At 52.8% G+C, this 15,917-nt stretch overlaps 1 long non-coding RNA gene across 1 annotated transcript; it reads left to right on the top strand.

Moving 5' to 3' along the window:
- Positions 1-499: 499 nt before the first annotated feature.
- LOC136018801 (uncharacterized) lies at positions 500-4,691 on the top strand. The gene is made up of 3 exons (XR_010614582.1): positions 500-532; positions 678-720; positions 3,108-4,691. It is a non-coding gene; the product is annotated as an uncharacterized LOC136018801 (long non-coding RNA).
- The last annotated feature ends 11,226 nt before the right edge of the window (positions 4,692-15,917 follow it).

Below are 15,917 nucleotides of genomic sequence, written 5' to 3'. Positions count from 1 at the left end.
ATGGTCCTCTGCGTGTGGAAGGGGTCATGGACCTTGGTGCTGCCCAGGGACCTGCCTTGGCCCTGGGCAAACACAACTTGTGGGTTGTGGCTGATGTAAAGCATCCCCTTGAGGACCTGGTGATGTTGTTAAAGAAGCTACTTCATCTTAAGTATCCCACAGCAGAGTCTCAGGGTTTAAGTCCAACAAGGTGGTTTATGTGAATGGTACAGCAGCAGAAACAGCTTGAGCTGGTGCTAAGTAAGTTAGGCTAAGCGATTAATATCCTTTATTTCCTTCCCACGTGAGGAGCCAGATCGTCATCTTTACAGCTGGGTGTTTGCAAGCCCCATGCCCAAAGCTGCTCCTGTTTGCAGAGCTGATAACTGATGGGGAGAGGGCTGTATTGTCTGAGGAATACTTATGCAAACGAGCACAATGGCTTAATAGGAACACCTGGAGAAATCTCCAAAGAAAGTACTATAAATTCCCCTTCCCTTGGATTTATGAGCAGGTTTTTCAAAGATATTGATGGCTTCCCAGGCGCGTTGTTGTGAGTCCTCAGCACAGATTTGCAGGGCGTGCTCCAGGAGCTGATGAGGCACTGGGAGAGGGGAAGGGTGATGGGGCAGCCCTGTTTTCACCCTGGGCCTACAGCCAACCCACTGAAGCACATCTCTCCCTTTCCTCCTTTCCAGGTTCCTCGCCTCACCAGCAGGTCCTTGCAGAATTTCAGCTCTGGTAAGTGCAATAGCATTTCCTTCTTGCTGAGAGCATGCCGGCGCTAGAGCATCGTGTGGGGCCGGAGGAGCAGTGGGGCTGGGCACCATCACTGAGGGTGTAAGAGCACAAGCAGGGCTGAGGAGCCAGCTCCTGGCATAGAGGCCCTTGTGCCAGTGCAGTTATTTCCCTGCTGTGTGAAAGTTGGCTGGGATACTTTTTGCACTGGTTTTCCATAATCCACAAAGGGAAAGTGAGGGAGCATTTTCATAGAGCCATAGAATCCCAGACTGGTTTGGGTTGGAAGGGACCTTAAAGCTCATCCAGTTCCAACCCCTGCCATGGGCAGGGACCCCTTCCACTGGAGCAGCTTGCTCCAAGCCCCTGTGTCCAACCTGGCCTTGAGCACGGCCAGGGATGGGGCAGCCACAGCTTCTCTGGGCACCCTGTACCAGCACCTCAGCACCTGCATAAAGACAATGAGATATTCCTTCTAATGTCTAACCTAAATCAACCCTCTTTCAGCCTAAAGCCATTCCCCCTTGTCCTATCACTCCATGCCCTTGTAAAAAGTCTCTCTGGATCTTTATTGTCAGCTCATAAACTTTGATGGATGGGAGCCAAAACCTTCAGTTGAGTAATTGGTGTGATGACTGCAATAAAACCTTGAGAGGGCTCTGTCACCACAGCAGCTCTGGGTGGGATTCGGGGGACCTTTGGAAGGGTAAGAGGGTGAAACAATGGGTAGGAGGAGAGCAGAACCTCCCAGGGGACCTCTGCAGAGGAGCCAGGCTTAGAGGAGCATTTAGGACCTGGAAGAAATGTGAAAATCAGAGGTTGCAGTCCTTTGCTGTGAGCGAGCATCATCACCTCTGACCTTTACAGTGATGGGCTCCTCTCAGGCCACCCACTCTGCCACCAGCCATGCTGCTTGCCTTCTCCTGGGGCACACAGCAGGGAGAAGCATGAAGTTTCCCCCTCCTCATGCTGGAGCCCCTGCGCCATTCCGTGCTTGACATTTTCACACTTGCAAAGTCCCCGTGGGCTTTCTAACCGTACACTTAACCCAGCAGAAAGGGCCCTGCTGCAGTGCTGGGATGAATTATCAGGACTGGCTGGCAAGCAGCAGGGCTGCACCGTGTTGTGCTGTCTTTGCCTTTGCCCTTTGGATGTCTTTCCTGTTAAGAAACATGTATTTATCAAAAGAGCAGCTTCTATGTTTGAATTACCTGTTGGGGTGATAATTGAGTCCCACCAAAGGTGTGGACAGCGTCTGTATACCCAAGGCTCTGCTGTCCTTGTCCCAGGTTGCATGGTGCCATTGAAACTGAGAGTGTCTCTTTTCCTTAACAGAAAATGGTTTGCTAGTTGGGGCTTAAAATACATCAAAGGGAGGAGTGTTATGGTGGTCTCAGGCATTTGGGTGTTGCTGGTGTGACTTTGCCCTGGGACAAAGCTGCTCTGGGATGGGGACAATCCTGCCCAGGGCATATCTGACCATAGCAAGGGGCAAACAATGGCAAACAAATGACTGCAGTGATGGTTGCTTCTTGCAATCATTGACCACATACGGTTTTCCCAGTCTATCCCTGTGGTTTCCCAGCTGTGTTGTTTGGTGGCTCCCTGGGCCATTGTCCATGTTGGGAGTGCTGGGATGCAAACTGCTGCGCCAGCTCTGTGTCACCGGTGGTCGTAAATCCTGGTTCCTGAGGGAATGATGTCCTCTGCTGCTGCTCTCTCCTGTGCACCAGCATGTTGGGCTGTCTTGGCCCTCAGTGTGAGCAGCCTCCCTGCCTCAGGCGCTGCTCCAACATGCGGAGAAACTCCAGTCAGTGGTGGAAGAGCTGACCAAACGACTTTTCCATGTCAGGGCTGTGTCACACTGGGAAAATACAGCTCTGCTTTCCCAGGCAATTCCAGGCCAGACGGGACCTGCTTGTCCCCAGAAAAGAGGTGGTGGAAAATGGCCTGGAGGAGGGGGAGACGGGGAAGAAGTGGCAGTGGTGCTAGAACTGCCTCTGCTGAAGCATGGTAATTGGCTCATGACTGCTTCTCCCTGATCTTCTTACACCTCTCCTATTGCACATCTCTCCCCAGCCATGGCCATGTGTGTTAGCTGAGATAAAAGCTGTCTTCCCACATGGGGCTCTTCTCCCCCAGCATCCTTAATTGTGAGCCAACGTGGCAAACAGCCTTCCGGGGAGATGCCCTGGGCTTGGCTCCTTGCTCTCCCTCCCTGCCTTTTGCCTCTGCTCCTGCTTTCCCCAGCGCCCCAAGGCTCCCCACAGCCCGTCACACGCCTCTGATAAATGAGCTTCATCTGCACCCAAAATTAATCACATTGTCATGCCGGCAGAGGAGGAGGCAGCTGCGCCGAAATGCCTCCATCTCCGGCTAATTTATCACAGGGGCTGGATGCAGCGCTGCTCCGCAGCTCCCACCGCATGGGGACATGCTCCGGAGAGGCAGCTGGTGCCAGGAGCTGGGATGGCTGGGAGTGAACACGTCAGGAGGATGTCTTCTCCTCCTTCCCGGAGCTCAGCCGCTCACTTTCAACCAGGAGGACCTGGCAGGAGGTTGCTCGCTGCTGGGTGATGCTGCTGGTGGCAGCCTGGCTCCTCACAGCCACTTTGGACCTGGGAGCTGGATGATGCTCAGGAACCCGGAGCGGGAGACTACTGAGGAAAATGGATGTGAAGAGATTATTCCAGGATTTCCAAAACCAAGGTGTTCGAGGATGGTGGGAGCGGGATGTACCTGGCCAGGCTGACGTGTCCTCTATGTTTGATCACTACAGTGCTGCTCTACAGAAACAGAGAATTCACTGGCTGTGTGCGCACAATGGGCTGGTGTCAAGGCACAGGACCCGCTCAGGTGCCAGCTCCTGCTACAAGACATTTGGGATGGGAGCTGGTTGTGGAGTTCACTGCTGGTGTTGCACAGGGGATGTGCGTCTTTTGGGGATCCACATCATCCTTCTTGCCCACTGCCAGCTGCTCCTCTCCATCGCAGTGTGAGTTTGGCTGGGCAGGCCCTCTTTTCCTCAGGCCATCCCTAGGACAGACATGAGTTTCTCCAGTATATTCACTCTCGCTTGTCTTGTGGCAATTAATTACTGATTCCAGACCAGATTTGGCTCTGGAGTGCTTGTTAACTAATTGGATGCCTTCCAGCAGTCTCTCCACGATGGGAAAGTCACGCGTTCCTTGTCGGCTCCCTGATTGCTTTGTCCCGCTGCAGTCAATGGGAGCACCTTGGAAGAGCTCTGCTGGGGCTCTCCTGGAGCTGCTGACAACATGGGATACAAAACAACAGGCAGCAAAGCAGAGCACCGTGGAGATGCTTCTTACTGCTGCTGCGCTTCAGTGGGCTCCGAGCCAGTGGAAGAGGCTGCAAACCTGCTCTGCCCACTGGTCCGTGAGGGTTTCACAAGCGCTCTCTTTGCAGACGTTGTCAGATGTGGTTTTTTAACTTGTGGCCCAACAGAAACGCAGGGAAACCGCTGTACTTTGTGACCTGAGGCGCTGCGCTGCCCACGTTTTGCTGTCGTGGGGAGAACTGGTCCCATGGTTTTAGAGAGAAGAGGTTTTCATCAATAAAAATTGAGCTGCTGGTGCTCCCAGCAGCTCACCCAGAGAAAGCAGCGAACTGCTTTTGTTAAAGCCTTAAATCTCAACTTGTAAGGGCATGGGCTTATTTGCACCAGCAATAAGCTGGCTTTTGGATAAACACAGTGTTTTGGGGAAGGGGAAAGGGTGTTCTGGGTGTCCTTCCAACATGTGCTTTTGGTAGCCCCATGGGGTCTCTGCCCAACAGGCACCAGGCAGCTGAGCAAGAGGGGGCAGAAAGCTTTTCCTCCTTCCTCGTCCCATGCTTTAGGGTGGTTCTGGGAGCTGTGCTTGTGCCTGTTTCAGAGCTCTTTGGGTGTGTGCATGGTTGTGAGCAGGAGGCACGTGTGACCTGATCTGCTCCTGGGCTGCTGCTGGTGCTGGGACAGGGCAGGACCCGCTGCCATAGCCTGGCATTTGCCATCCGCTTGGCTGAGAGGGAGCCTGGGTACCACTCAGGGAGCACACAGGATGCTCCAGGGATGACACTGAGCCACCTCAGCAAAGTGAAGCAATCGTCTGCCCCCAGAATCAGCTTTTCCAGTCTCCAGACACTGCCAGAGCTTGGGAAAAGCCAATAGGAGCTCTTTTGAAGCGCTTTGCTGTGCTCTGCAGCGATTGCTAGAGGTGCCCAGGCCTTTTAGGACTCGGAGTTCAGTTTCTGGAAGGACCTGCTCCTTAGAAATTCAAATGAACTGTCTCTGCAGATCCCCATGTACCAGCACCAGGGCAACGCTCAGGGCCAGAGCTGACACCAGCAAATTTCCCACTTGCCGTTTCCTAGGTGCAGTAACAGTGCCAGAAATGGCATCAGACTTAACTATGCATTAACAGCCCTGTTTTCTGATCCTTCAGTCATCTGTCAGTGCCAAGAGACTGGAAGTGTTTCCTTGGGTGTAGTCTGGCCCCACAGTAATAAATTGGAGTGGCAGTGGAGGCTGCGGATGGGCAGGGAGTGCCAGAGAAGCAGGGGATGCCACCACATCCCTATCAGCACCGAGAGAGGGTACTGAGCCATTCCCCACCAGGCTTTGCAAAACATCTCCGGGGCAGGTTTGTGGCATCTCTTGCCCCTCTGTCTCTCATAGGATCCATGCGGATACCATGGATTTCAGTGGCATTGCGGCGATGTTGTGGAGAGGGCTGTGCTGTGAAGTGCTCTGGAGCTCTGCCTCTCAGGCTTGGGCACGGTTTGTGTTTCCTCGAGGCTCTGTGCTTTTGGGCAGAGCTGGAAACAGCAGCCTCCCCGGGGGGCCGGTCCTGGCACGCTCCAGAGCCAGCTCAAGGGAGCTGGAATAACCTGATACGACTCTGCGGAGCCTGCTTTCTAGTCCCTGTAATTAAACACCCAGCTGTTGAGATCTTTTATGTGTATTCAAAGTGAAACTTGGCAGGCTTGCAGTGGCAGGGAGCTGGATTCAGTGACCAGGAAGATCTATTGTGCTCTTAAAGCAAACTCCATTATACCCTGTCCAGGATGGGCAGAGATCTGAGGGGGACAGGGATGCTTTATGGGCTGATGAGATTGTGTTGGAAACTTTGCTGTGTTGCTGCTGATACACAGCCCATAGGCAGGAGTGAGTAGGGGCTTTCTTAGAGATGGGGTCTCCAGAAGCCCAAAGGAGTCCCCAGAGCCCCTAAGGCATGTAGGACCATATGTGAGGCTGTGGTCTCAGGGGGAGAAAAGGGCTCATTCACTGCAGGCGCTGAGTTTAACTCCAACTACCTCATCCCACAGGAGCTGGCAGGAGATGGCTGAACCATCCCCTTTCCTCTGAACCAAACCCCTAAACTCGAGGTTTGTCCATCAGAAGCAATAATGCACCAAGAAGTAAGTGTCAGAGGATTTATGGGAGACATGCTTCGCTGATCTCCTTTTTAAGGCTACACTGAAAATCAAACCACACTTTCCCCAATGGGGACCATCAGGCTGTCACCATAAAGAATGTCCTCCTGCATCATGGAGCCACACGCATGTGCGTGCACGCAGCATACGCAGGGATGCAGAGGCAGGGCAGCACAAAAGGCTCCACTCACGTGGCTGGAGAGCTGAGGAAAATCGTTATTTTTACATATGTATTTTTATATGGCAATTTCCTGGCCGCATTAAAGGAAAAACCAGAGTTACACAAGCTCAGGAGTGAGTTCCCAGTATAAAAACCCAGCATGTGACTTCTTCACGCAACTGAAGCACAAACTCATCGTGGCCATAGGCAGACGTGTTGGCATGGCTCATGCAGAGGGGAGAGCATCCCATCCTGGTAGGACCCATGTGCATGTGGTGCCATCAGCTTGCAGGGAGTGCTCAGTTGAGGTTGAGCAAGGGATGAGCTTGGCTTTGAGTGAATCTTCCTTTCCCACTCCGAGTGCTGGGGCAGTGATTTGAGGTCTGGCTCTCCCCAGTGTGGCTGGACAGGGCTCTGTGGCTTGGGGACATTTGTGAGCTCTGACAGTGGAGCTAATGTGATTAAGAGCTTTCCTCACCTTCCACTCAGTGTTTATTAACACTTCCCTTCTAAGGTGATCATGAGCGATGAGGGATGGCTCCCCAAAGGCTGTGGGTGCTGCCTAGCTGGCCATGGGGCAGCGCAGGGAGAGCTGCCACCCATTCCAACCTTGCTTCCATCACGGAGTCCTATTTATACCAGGATGGGAGCTTGGGGAGGGCAGCTGCCCTGGTTGAGGGAGGGTGAGGCTGCTTAGCTGGTAGCCTGTGAATGGAGACCTACAAACAGCTTCTCCTTGGTGTCACAACCCCGTCCTCTGCACAGGCAGGGAGAGAACCCAGTTTTGGAAGCCTCCTTCCCAGCTCTCTTAATCCAGGGCCACGAGAGATATTTTTATGTGGTCTTACAAGTAGGTCTTGAGACAAATCGAAGTGGGTGTTTCAAAGCCTGCATGCAAATAACCCCTCTGTGTGACACACAGAACCCTTCACTCTTGGCTCTGCTGCCTCTTTGCTCCGCTCCGTGCTCTCCTTCTGCTCCATGTCCCTCCTGGGGATGCCTGCAGCAGGCTGCCACCAGCACTGACCCCTGCCCAGCCATGTGTGCTTGCAGAAGGTGCCTCTAGACCTTCCCTGCTGTATCCCAGATGGACAGTGTTCATGTGACCTTCTCATTCAGGGAAAAAAACAAAGAATGGAAAAGTAAAAATAGTGGTTTTAAATACAGCATTTCAAGAGAAACATCCAGTGCCACAAAAGGGGATGTTTGGGTTGTGTCCCATTGCTCAGCCGTGGTCCCTTGTGCACTCGTGGGGCACATGGAGCCCATCTCCAGCCCAAGGCATGTGGAAAATGGCAAGTAGGGATGTGGGGTGTTTAGCTGAATTAGAACCAAACTTTGCTGTCTTTTTAGTCAGAGAATGGCTTTCAGTCTCTTTTAGACACCAAAACATGTCAGCCTGTGTTAAACCAAAGCAGAAAAGCACGTTTGATTTTATTTTTCCTGAATATTTTAGTTCTTCCACCAAGGAAAAGTGAATTTCCCATGGAAATTGCATTTCCTGTTTGGAAACAGGTTGTTAACATGCCAATCAGCACTACAGAAGGCTGCTTTTCCAGGGGCTAATACCTGAAGATTGACTGATTTCAATATTTAGCAAGATGCAGCCTCTGATTCAGCTTTTCCCCTGCATCATCAGGGCTTTTGTGCTCTTCCTTTCTCCCGTGTGGATCCTCCGGAGAGCCTTGCTCAGCGGAGCCGAGGAAGGGCTCTCCTCTCTATCTGTTTCCATGAAGCCTCCAGGAATTTAATATCTCTGAGATTTCCAGCTGTCACTCACACACTGTTGAATCTGACTGCTGAGTAGGAGAGTAATGAGGGGAGGCAGACAACACGTGGCACACGTGATGCACAAACCTGGTGTTCTTAAGGAAACCGTACCAAAAATCATATAAAACCCCTAAGAACCCTGCTTTTCATGAGTTTTGCCTTGCTCTGGATGCAGGTAGCTGTTAGTGTGGTCTGGTGGTGACACTGGATGGTGCTGTGGACAGGATGGGTGCTCTCACACGGACACGGTCCTTCTACTGTGATGCTGCGTCTGTGTTAAAGCCATGGTGTGACCATCTCCAGCAGTGCCATGTGGTTTCAGGGCAGACCTATCATCTCAGAGCCATCCTTTAGAGATATTTTCATGGAAAGCACTAATTGTGCTTTTATATTACATTGTCTATTACATAGCAGGATAAGGTGAGATGTTAGCAAAACAGTGGAACAGCCGTTAACGTACCTGTTAAAATATTGAATGGTGCTGCCATGAAAAGGACCTGGGCTGGTTGCCGAAGGTGCTGCCTTGCCTTGGTGCTCTGCTCCAGGACATATTGGTGGGACAGGTATAAAACACCCTATGGCAGGTTTGGAGGTGATGTCTGATTGCTTTGTGCAGCCCGTGTCCCCCATCTTGCCGTTTGCAAGGGGGATATTAGTGCTAGGGGCAAAGGGGAAGCAGGGACATGCCATGGGAGCAGTGACACCTTTTACTGCATTGGGAGGAAGCAGAAGTGATGCTGCCAGAGGCATGTGATGCTGCCTCGTGCCGCAGGCAGCAGCAGGCAGGAGGAGGAGGAGTGCTGCTGATGGAGGCTGCAGCTTCTGCCCAAGTTGCTGCTTTCCAGGGTCCAGCTCAGCTCTGGGATGCTTGGAGAAATAGGGAGCCACACAATTGCTGCTTGTGCCTGCTTTTATCCCCCTTCCCCACTCCTCTCTGTCTCTGATGGCGGGCAGCCCAGAGCCAGGCTTTTCATGCTTTTTTGTCTTTTTTAGCAAGAATAAGTCTTTTATCCGTTGACTGTGAGACTGTGCTGGAAACAGAGTCCTGCAGATCTTGTGGGGCTTTTTATAGCCACCTCCATCTCCCAGGTTACCTGTCTGAAGCTTGGGCTGTGCCCTGAGTTGGCACCGCTGGCTAGGACAGAGCTTAACCCCAACTAGAGGCAGGGATGCAGGGATGAGGACATGGGGACTTCACCCCTATGGCATGATGCTGTCTCCACTCGCCTTGCAGTGAGTGTAATAGGAAAAGGGAAGCGTGTGGACGGGAGAAGGTAGACGTACAGCAAGGAAAACCAGCTCATTTTGCTTAATTATGACTGACTGTGACAGCCTGCATCTTTAGTTTGAAAAGTATCTGTGAGGTGCGGGCTGCTTCTCTCAAACGGGCTAATTATGTTAATTAAAATGCTTTCTTTATAGCAGTTCTGATTAATAAAAACAGTTCCAGTGCTCTCTTTAAACACGCTAACCTTCTGTTGTGCAGGAAAACTGGCTTTTCTCAGCAATTTATGACTTTTAAAACAGATTACAGCGGGACAGCCTGCTGCTTTCACACAGTAACGCTTCCTCCCCGGGGGAAGAGCAAGGCAGCCCACCACCGCAGCACCCCGCTCCCGGGAACAGACGGGGGAGAGCACCGGGGCAGCAGCGCCGGAGCAGGCAGCAACATGTGCCCGTGTGGGAGCCGCGCATGGGAGGGAGGCGTCGGGGAGCTCGGCGAGAGTGCCAGGGAATAAAAATACCACTTATTCCTCTAATTGCTGTTTATTTCCTCTGCAAAGGATGGGGATAATTAACAAGCTCCCAATTAAGAAAAAAACTACGTGTAGGGGAAAAACAGGTACGGGTGCCAAGAGAGCAGGGCTTGTGCTGGAGCATGGTGGAGGGGCAACGGCGTGGTCTCTCCTGCTGACCACACATGGGATGGGACCCTTCGGGGACTCAAGGGCTCTGAGGACCTGAAGTTTTAAACTGAAACAAGGGAAGCTCAGGTTGGATATAAGGAAGCTCTTTACTGTGGGGGTGCTGAGGTGGTGGCACAGGGTGCTCAGAAAAGTGGTGAATGCTCCACCCCTGGCAGTGTTCAAGGTCAGGTTGGACAGAGCCTTGGTGACATGGTCTGGTGTGAAGCATCCCTGCCCATGGCAGGGGGTTGGAACTGGATGATCTTAAGGTCCTTTCCGACCCAAACATTCTGTGATTGGACACAGTGGTTCCCAGCTCCTCCCCAGAGACCTTTGCCAAGATGATGGTTGTGCTTCCAGAGCTTTTAAAGGTTCAGAGCTTGTGTGACCGTTGGTGTTAGGCTGGTTGATGTTTTGTCTCTTGGCTGGTTTGTTGGTTCTTGAAGGAGTTTATTTCTTGTGTGTGGAGGTTCAAACCCTCTGAGCATAGTCTGGTGTGGGTTTGGAGAGTGGATGAGCAGCAGCTCGATATCTCTGTAGGTAGCTCTTAAAATACTATAAGCAGGTAGCCTGGTGCATCACCAGTTGCTCACATAGAGGGTAGAATTGTCACACACTTGTCCCCAAACTCCAGTCCTGCTGCCTTGCAGGCAAATGGGCCAGAGGGGCTCAGAGGAGTTTGTGTCTTGCTGTTGTAGGAGATGAGGAAAGTGAAAGCTTGTCTCTGGTTCTGTGAAATACAGCCTGTGAAAGAGATGACGGCATCGGTTTGCCATCAGCCGTGACCCCTGACGGGGTGGCTGGGTGACTTCACTGGGCTCACTGACAGGGTGAGCTGCTGGTGAAGGGAGAGGGGCTGCACGGCAGCTCCAGGGTCACCACCCGCTGACACATCACTCAGAACCAGCCTTACCATGGGCTTTGCATGCCCTAAGCCCTCCACATGGCTGCTGGTGGCACTGCCCCGGGTTTTGGAACCTCTCCTGGGCACCCAGCAAGGCTTGGCACAGCTCACTGGGCAGGCTCTGCCAACCCCATGGACTTTGATTCCCTGCTTGTCTCCTGTTGTCACCGCTCCTGTGCCCTCCATCCCTCCTGTCCTTCCCAGTCCCACTCTCCATCTCCTGCCATGTTTGGAGTCTTTTGGGACACCATAAGGATGTTGTATATAGGCCAGCAGGAGAGGGGCCATGGTGGTGAGGCCCCTGCACACATGCAGTAAAGCAATGCTGCCCTCCAGCACATTGGCACCCCACAGAGCTTGGCAAGCAGTCATACAGTGAAGCCATCCAGAGCTTTCCTGCAGGTAACCCCCCCAGCTTGGAGGTTACAGCTGCCTCAGTGCACCCTAGCATGGCTCCAGCCCCCCCCCCAGCACAGCTCTTTCCCTGCCCTGCAGGCTTGGCTGGGGCTGGCTGCGCTCCACTCTTCCCCTCGCTGCCCCATTTACCTCTGCTATATTTACATGTCTATTTTATGATTTCAATTTTTAATGCTTCTGCTCTTTGAAGATGCTTAATGCTTTGGAGTGGAACATTTTCTTCTGAGTCCTGAGTGCCAATTGAGGACAGACCAATAAATCAACTAATAACTGGAACCTCATTTTCTGCTCCTGTGGCTGCAAGTTAACCCTCCTTGTGCTGCCTAGGTTCTCCCAGTGCTTCCCATTATCCCCAGGCAGGACTCTGCTCAGTTGCTGGGTGGGTACTGCCCGTACTGGGTGTAAACAGCTCAAGCATTTGCATGCTGCCTGTGCTGGCTCTCAGCATCCCTTGCCTGGGTGGTGTCAGGTCTTTGGTTTCTCGTGCTGGGCTGTACCTCAAGTGATGGTTTCCAGCTCCAACCTTCTATTCTCTGCCGTCACCACCAGCCCTAATGCCCCACTGCTGAATGGTCAGCAGAGCTGGAGATTAGCAAGGCTGCCTGCAGAGGGTCTGGCAGGTCACCCAGGCTGTTCCCAATCCCAGACCCAGGCAGCTCCTCAGCCTGGAACAGCCAAGTGCCAGCTTTATGACTTTGCGGTGATGCAGAATACAGGCCCTCTCACTGCGCCCTGCAGGAATGGCATCCAGAGAAAGCCTCTTCCCCTCTGCTTGCGCAGAGGCTCCGGAGCCCAGCAACCTGTGGCAGACCCGGAGGAATCCCTTAGGAAGGCATCGCATCCCTGTTCAGTATTAGCTGGAACAGATGAGCTGCCGGTGCAAGAGAACTGGCACTGAGAGCCTAACTGAAAGTGGCAGATCTTAGGTAAATCCTCTTTCCAGCTACTCATCCCAGCCCATAAGGGCTGAGGACTTTCCACACCACTGCCTCTGTTTGTCCAACTCTATTTACTGCTGTCATTCATATCAAGACCATCTAATCCTTTAAGGAAGCACCTGCTTTTCCCCCCTCCTGTGGCAGCGAGTTCTGCAGGTTGCTTGCAGGGTGTTGTGCTTGAGGATTGGGCACTACCCCTGCCCTGTCTGTATCTCCAGATACCATCCTGGAGCCAGGCTGCTGGGCTTACCTCACTGTACTGCTTTATTGCCTGTTGAATTATGAAAGCACTGCTTGCATCACCTGGCAGATGGCCATGGAAGTGCCTCTCCGCTGCTCTTTAACTTCTGACTTGGAGGTGTTTCATGCATTAGCCTCTGCTGCTCTACATCTGGAGCCAGGCTGTGTCCGAGGGCTGCGCTGAGCTGGTGTGGCCGGAGCCCTGGGGAAGCCCTGGCTGTGCAGGAAGCAGCCAGCCCTAATCCCCTCCATGCAGGCTGCTGCATCACTGCGCTGCTGTACAGCAGGCAGGGGTGCAGCAGAGCAGGCAGGGTGGACCCTGGTCCTTGTCCTGTGATGGCAAGGGCACCCCTGTCCCTCTGCACCCTGGCATCAATCTCTGCCTTTGGCACTGCTGCCCTGGAGGGTTGAGCAGTGTTCTGGAGGCTCCACATCTGCCTAATGATGTGCTGAAGCTTCATTAAATGCTCCCTGAGACAGGCACATGTCCCCTGGTCCCCTTCCGCTGCTGCAGACACACAGGGCCACATAGTAATGAAATGAGGCCATGGTTATGCTATTCTCCACCTTTTTATTTTAAGCAGGCTTCTCTTCAACACTGGGGTTCTGCTGGGGGGGCTGGAGCCCTACAAATACATGTGCCTGGCTCTGGGCAGGGGCTGGGGCTGCAGGTGCCTGGTGGCAGCGGGGGACAGGGCTCAGCCAGGGTTTGATTCCCGTTTCTGCTGTCAGAAGTCATGTGTCCATAGGGAGCTGTGCCAGTGTTTGGCTCCGAGCAGCTTGATTTTGGCAAGCCACGAGTGCCAGGGCTGGCTGGCAGAGCTCAGATTGCCCATTGCCATCTCCATCATTCCCAGTGGGTGCTGGGGGGAGGATGGGGAAGGGAACAGAGCCCTTCTCCTTCCAGCCTCACGCTCTATTGCGCTCCAATGGCCCAAGTTGTGTTTAACCATGATTATAATGGGGTGACATGGTTACAGCTTCCAGACCCATACACAAATGCTTAATAACCCAGGGGAATGCTTTCTGGCTTGTTAATGGGGCTTGAAGGAGCTGTTCTGCCCCTTCCCCTGGTTCTGTGCAAGCTGAGCATGGGGAAGCATCTCAAGGCTTCAGCTTGGTCCTCTCTCTGCTGGGGACCTGGTAGTGGCAGGACATCACCTCCATCCCCAGCCTCCTCAGACAGGCACATCTGTACCCCCCCCCCCCCCCAGAAATGGATGCAGAGGGTATCAGGGATGAAGTTTGCCATTGGAAAATGCCTTTTTTATCAGGCTGTATTATCAGTGTGTAGCAAGCATTCAGGTGGGAGCCTATCAAAGCAAATCATCCTGGCTTTCGTCTGTTGACAGTGTCCAGGAAATTCAAATGTGTCTCTGTGATTTGACGTGTTTTGACTTTTATGTTTTAATTTAATATCCAGGTTATATTTAACGTTTTATGATGGTTTGTGTTTGAGAAATGAAATGCTTTTACCCTGACTGCAGCAAAATGCCTGAATGTTTCCTGGGGAAATGCAAGTGCTTGGGTTTATCCTGAGCCCTGTCCTGTGGGTGATTTTGATTCACTGAGTTCAGTGCAAAACAAGGAACTTCACACAGACCAGATGTTGCAGCTCCTGACAGACTTGTGGCTTTTTGGTTACATGCACCCTGCAAAGGGACACCTGAGTCCTGGAGCAGGTTTCATAGGATCCCAGCCTGGTTTGGGTTGAAGGGACCTCAAAGCCCATCCAGTTCTAACCCCATGCCATGGGCAGGGACCCCTTCCACTGGAGCAGCTTGCTCCAAGCCCCTGTGTCCAACCTGGCCTTGAGCACTGCCAGGGATGGGGCAGCCACAGCTTCTCTGGGCACCCTGTGCCAGCGCCTCAGCACCCTCCCAGGGAAGAGCTTCTGCCTAAGAGCTCATCTCAGTCTCCCCTCGGGCAGGCTAAAGCCATTCCCCTTGGCCTGTCCCTACGGGCTTTTGTCCAAAGCCCCAGGTTGGCCCGGGATGGAAGTGTCTGGGATGGAGGCCCATGTCCTGTGCTGGTGTGGGGAGGGTGCCTGGGAGGTGGTGCCACATCCCTGCAGGCAGAGCTCAGGGCTGCCGGTGCCTGTTGGCTGCCTGTTGTGTGCACATGTGAGCACGTGCATGTGTGCTCATGCATGCACATAGGGACAGGGATAAAACCACTTTCCAGGGAAGTGGATAAACCTCCCCACACGGCAGCTTGTTTGTTGCTAGGATTGCAGGGCTGCCTGGCAGGGCTCCACACCAGACCTTTGTTCGGAAGATGCCACCAGCAAATAGCCAAATGCATTTGTACAGTATCAGTTGACAGCACATTCCAGCCTCCAACTCTGTTGAGGGGGGGAAATCATCCCACTGATATATGTGTTTCAACACCAATTATCCAAGCCTCATTTGCTCTAGACTCACAAGACCGTGTCCCATGACATCTATTAATTGCATTAAAAATCATTATCCTAAATCTCTGGGATGCAGTTGCTCAGGCCCAGGTTTCTGGGAGGGCACATGTGTGTGACAGCATGGAATGGAGAATGTCCACATCCTCCTGCAGGGCACATCCAGCCACCACTGCCAGCAGGGCCTGAGCCACTTCGGGTTGTGTTCTCCCAGTCCTCAGCCCCCCATGTATTCATACCTGGGTTGTACTTTATATGTGGTTGGGGCAGCAGGCAGGATGTGACCGTGTCAGGGCACACAACATGAGTGATGCTGCCAGGGCTCCGCACCACACGCTGCCAAGCATGAGCCATTTGCCTCCTCTTTGCCAAATACTTATTGTTCCTGCTTTGAGCTTCTGCAGAGCAGGGTTTGCCAAGGCTCCAACATGAATCATTAATTAATTCCTGGAGGGTTTTTTTGTGTGTGTGTGTGTTGTTTTGCTTTGATAATTGAAAACAGGGAGAGGGAGGCACTGTAGGTGCAGGAGAACAGGGATGTGTTAGGGACTGTTTCACCATCCCTGGGCAGGAGGGTGCTGCTGGTGTCCTGCTTGCTCCTTGGGCTGGGTTATAGCTGCTCCAGGTGCTGTCAGTACCCGGACCCCTGCCCTCATCTTGCCTACTGGGCTCCATGTGAGAAACCTGTGGCTGTGAGCATCCCTCTCCCCTTGTCCTCCTCCTGCACTCTGGTATGGTAGAGTCTCCTTCAGCATCCGTGGTGCTGGGGGTGCCCTTTGTCAAGAGCCTTGCTTGACAAGGGACCCCCAGCGTTGAGCAATGGTGGGGAATTGCTCTGCTTCCTTTGGAAATGTCATTCCCTGAGGGAGTCTCTGGCAGTGCTGGTGAAAGCTCAGCAAGGCACCAAGAAAAGGCTTGAAAAGGAAAAGGCAAGTAAAAAGGACAGAAAGGCCTCATTAACAAGAAAAACACACTTTCATCTGCTGGGGCAGCCTTGAGATTGTGGGGAGTGAAGGAG

This window comes from Lathamus discolor, chromosome 8 (assembly GCF_037157495.1).
Source record: "Lathamus discolor isolate bLatDis1 chromosome 8, bLatDis1.hap1, whole genome shotgun sequence".
In the NCBI taxonomy this organism is placed as follows: domain Eukaryota; kingdom Metazoa; phylum Chordata; class Aves; order Psittaciformes; family Psittacidae; genus Lathamus; species Lathamus discolor.
This window is presented reverse-complemented; position numbering and strand designations above follow the sequence as displayed.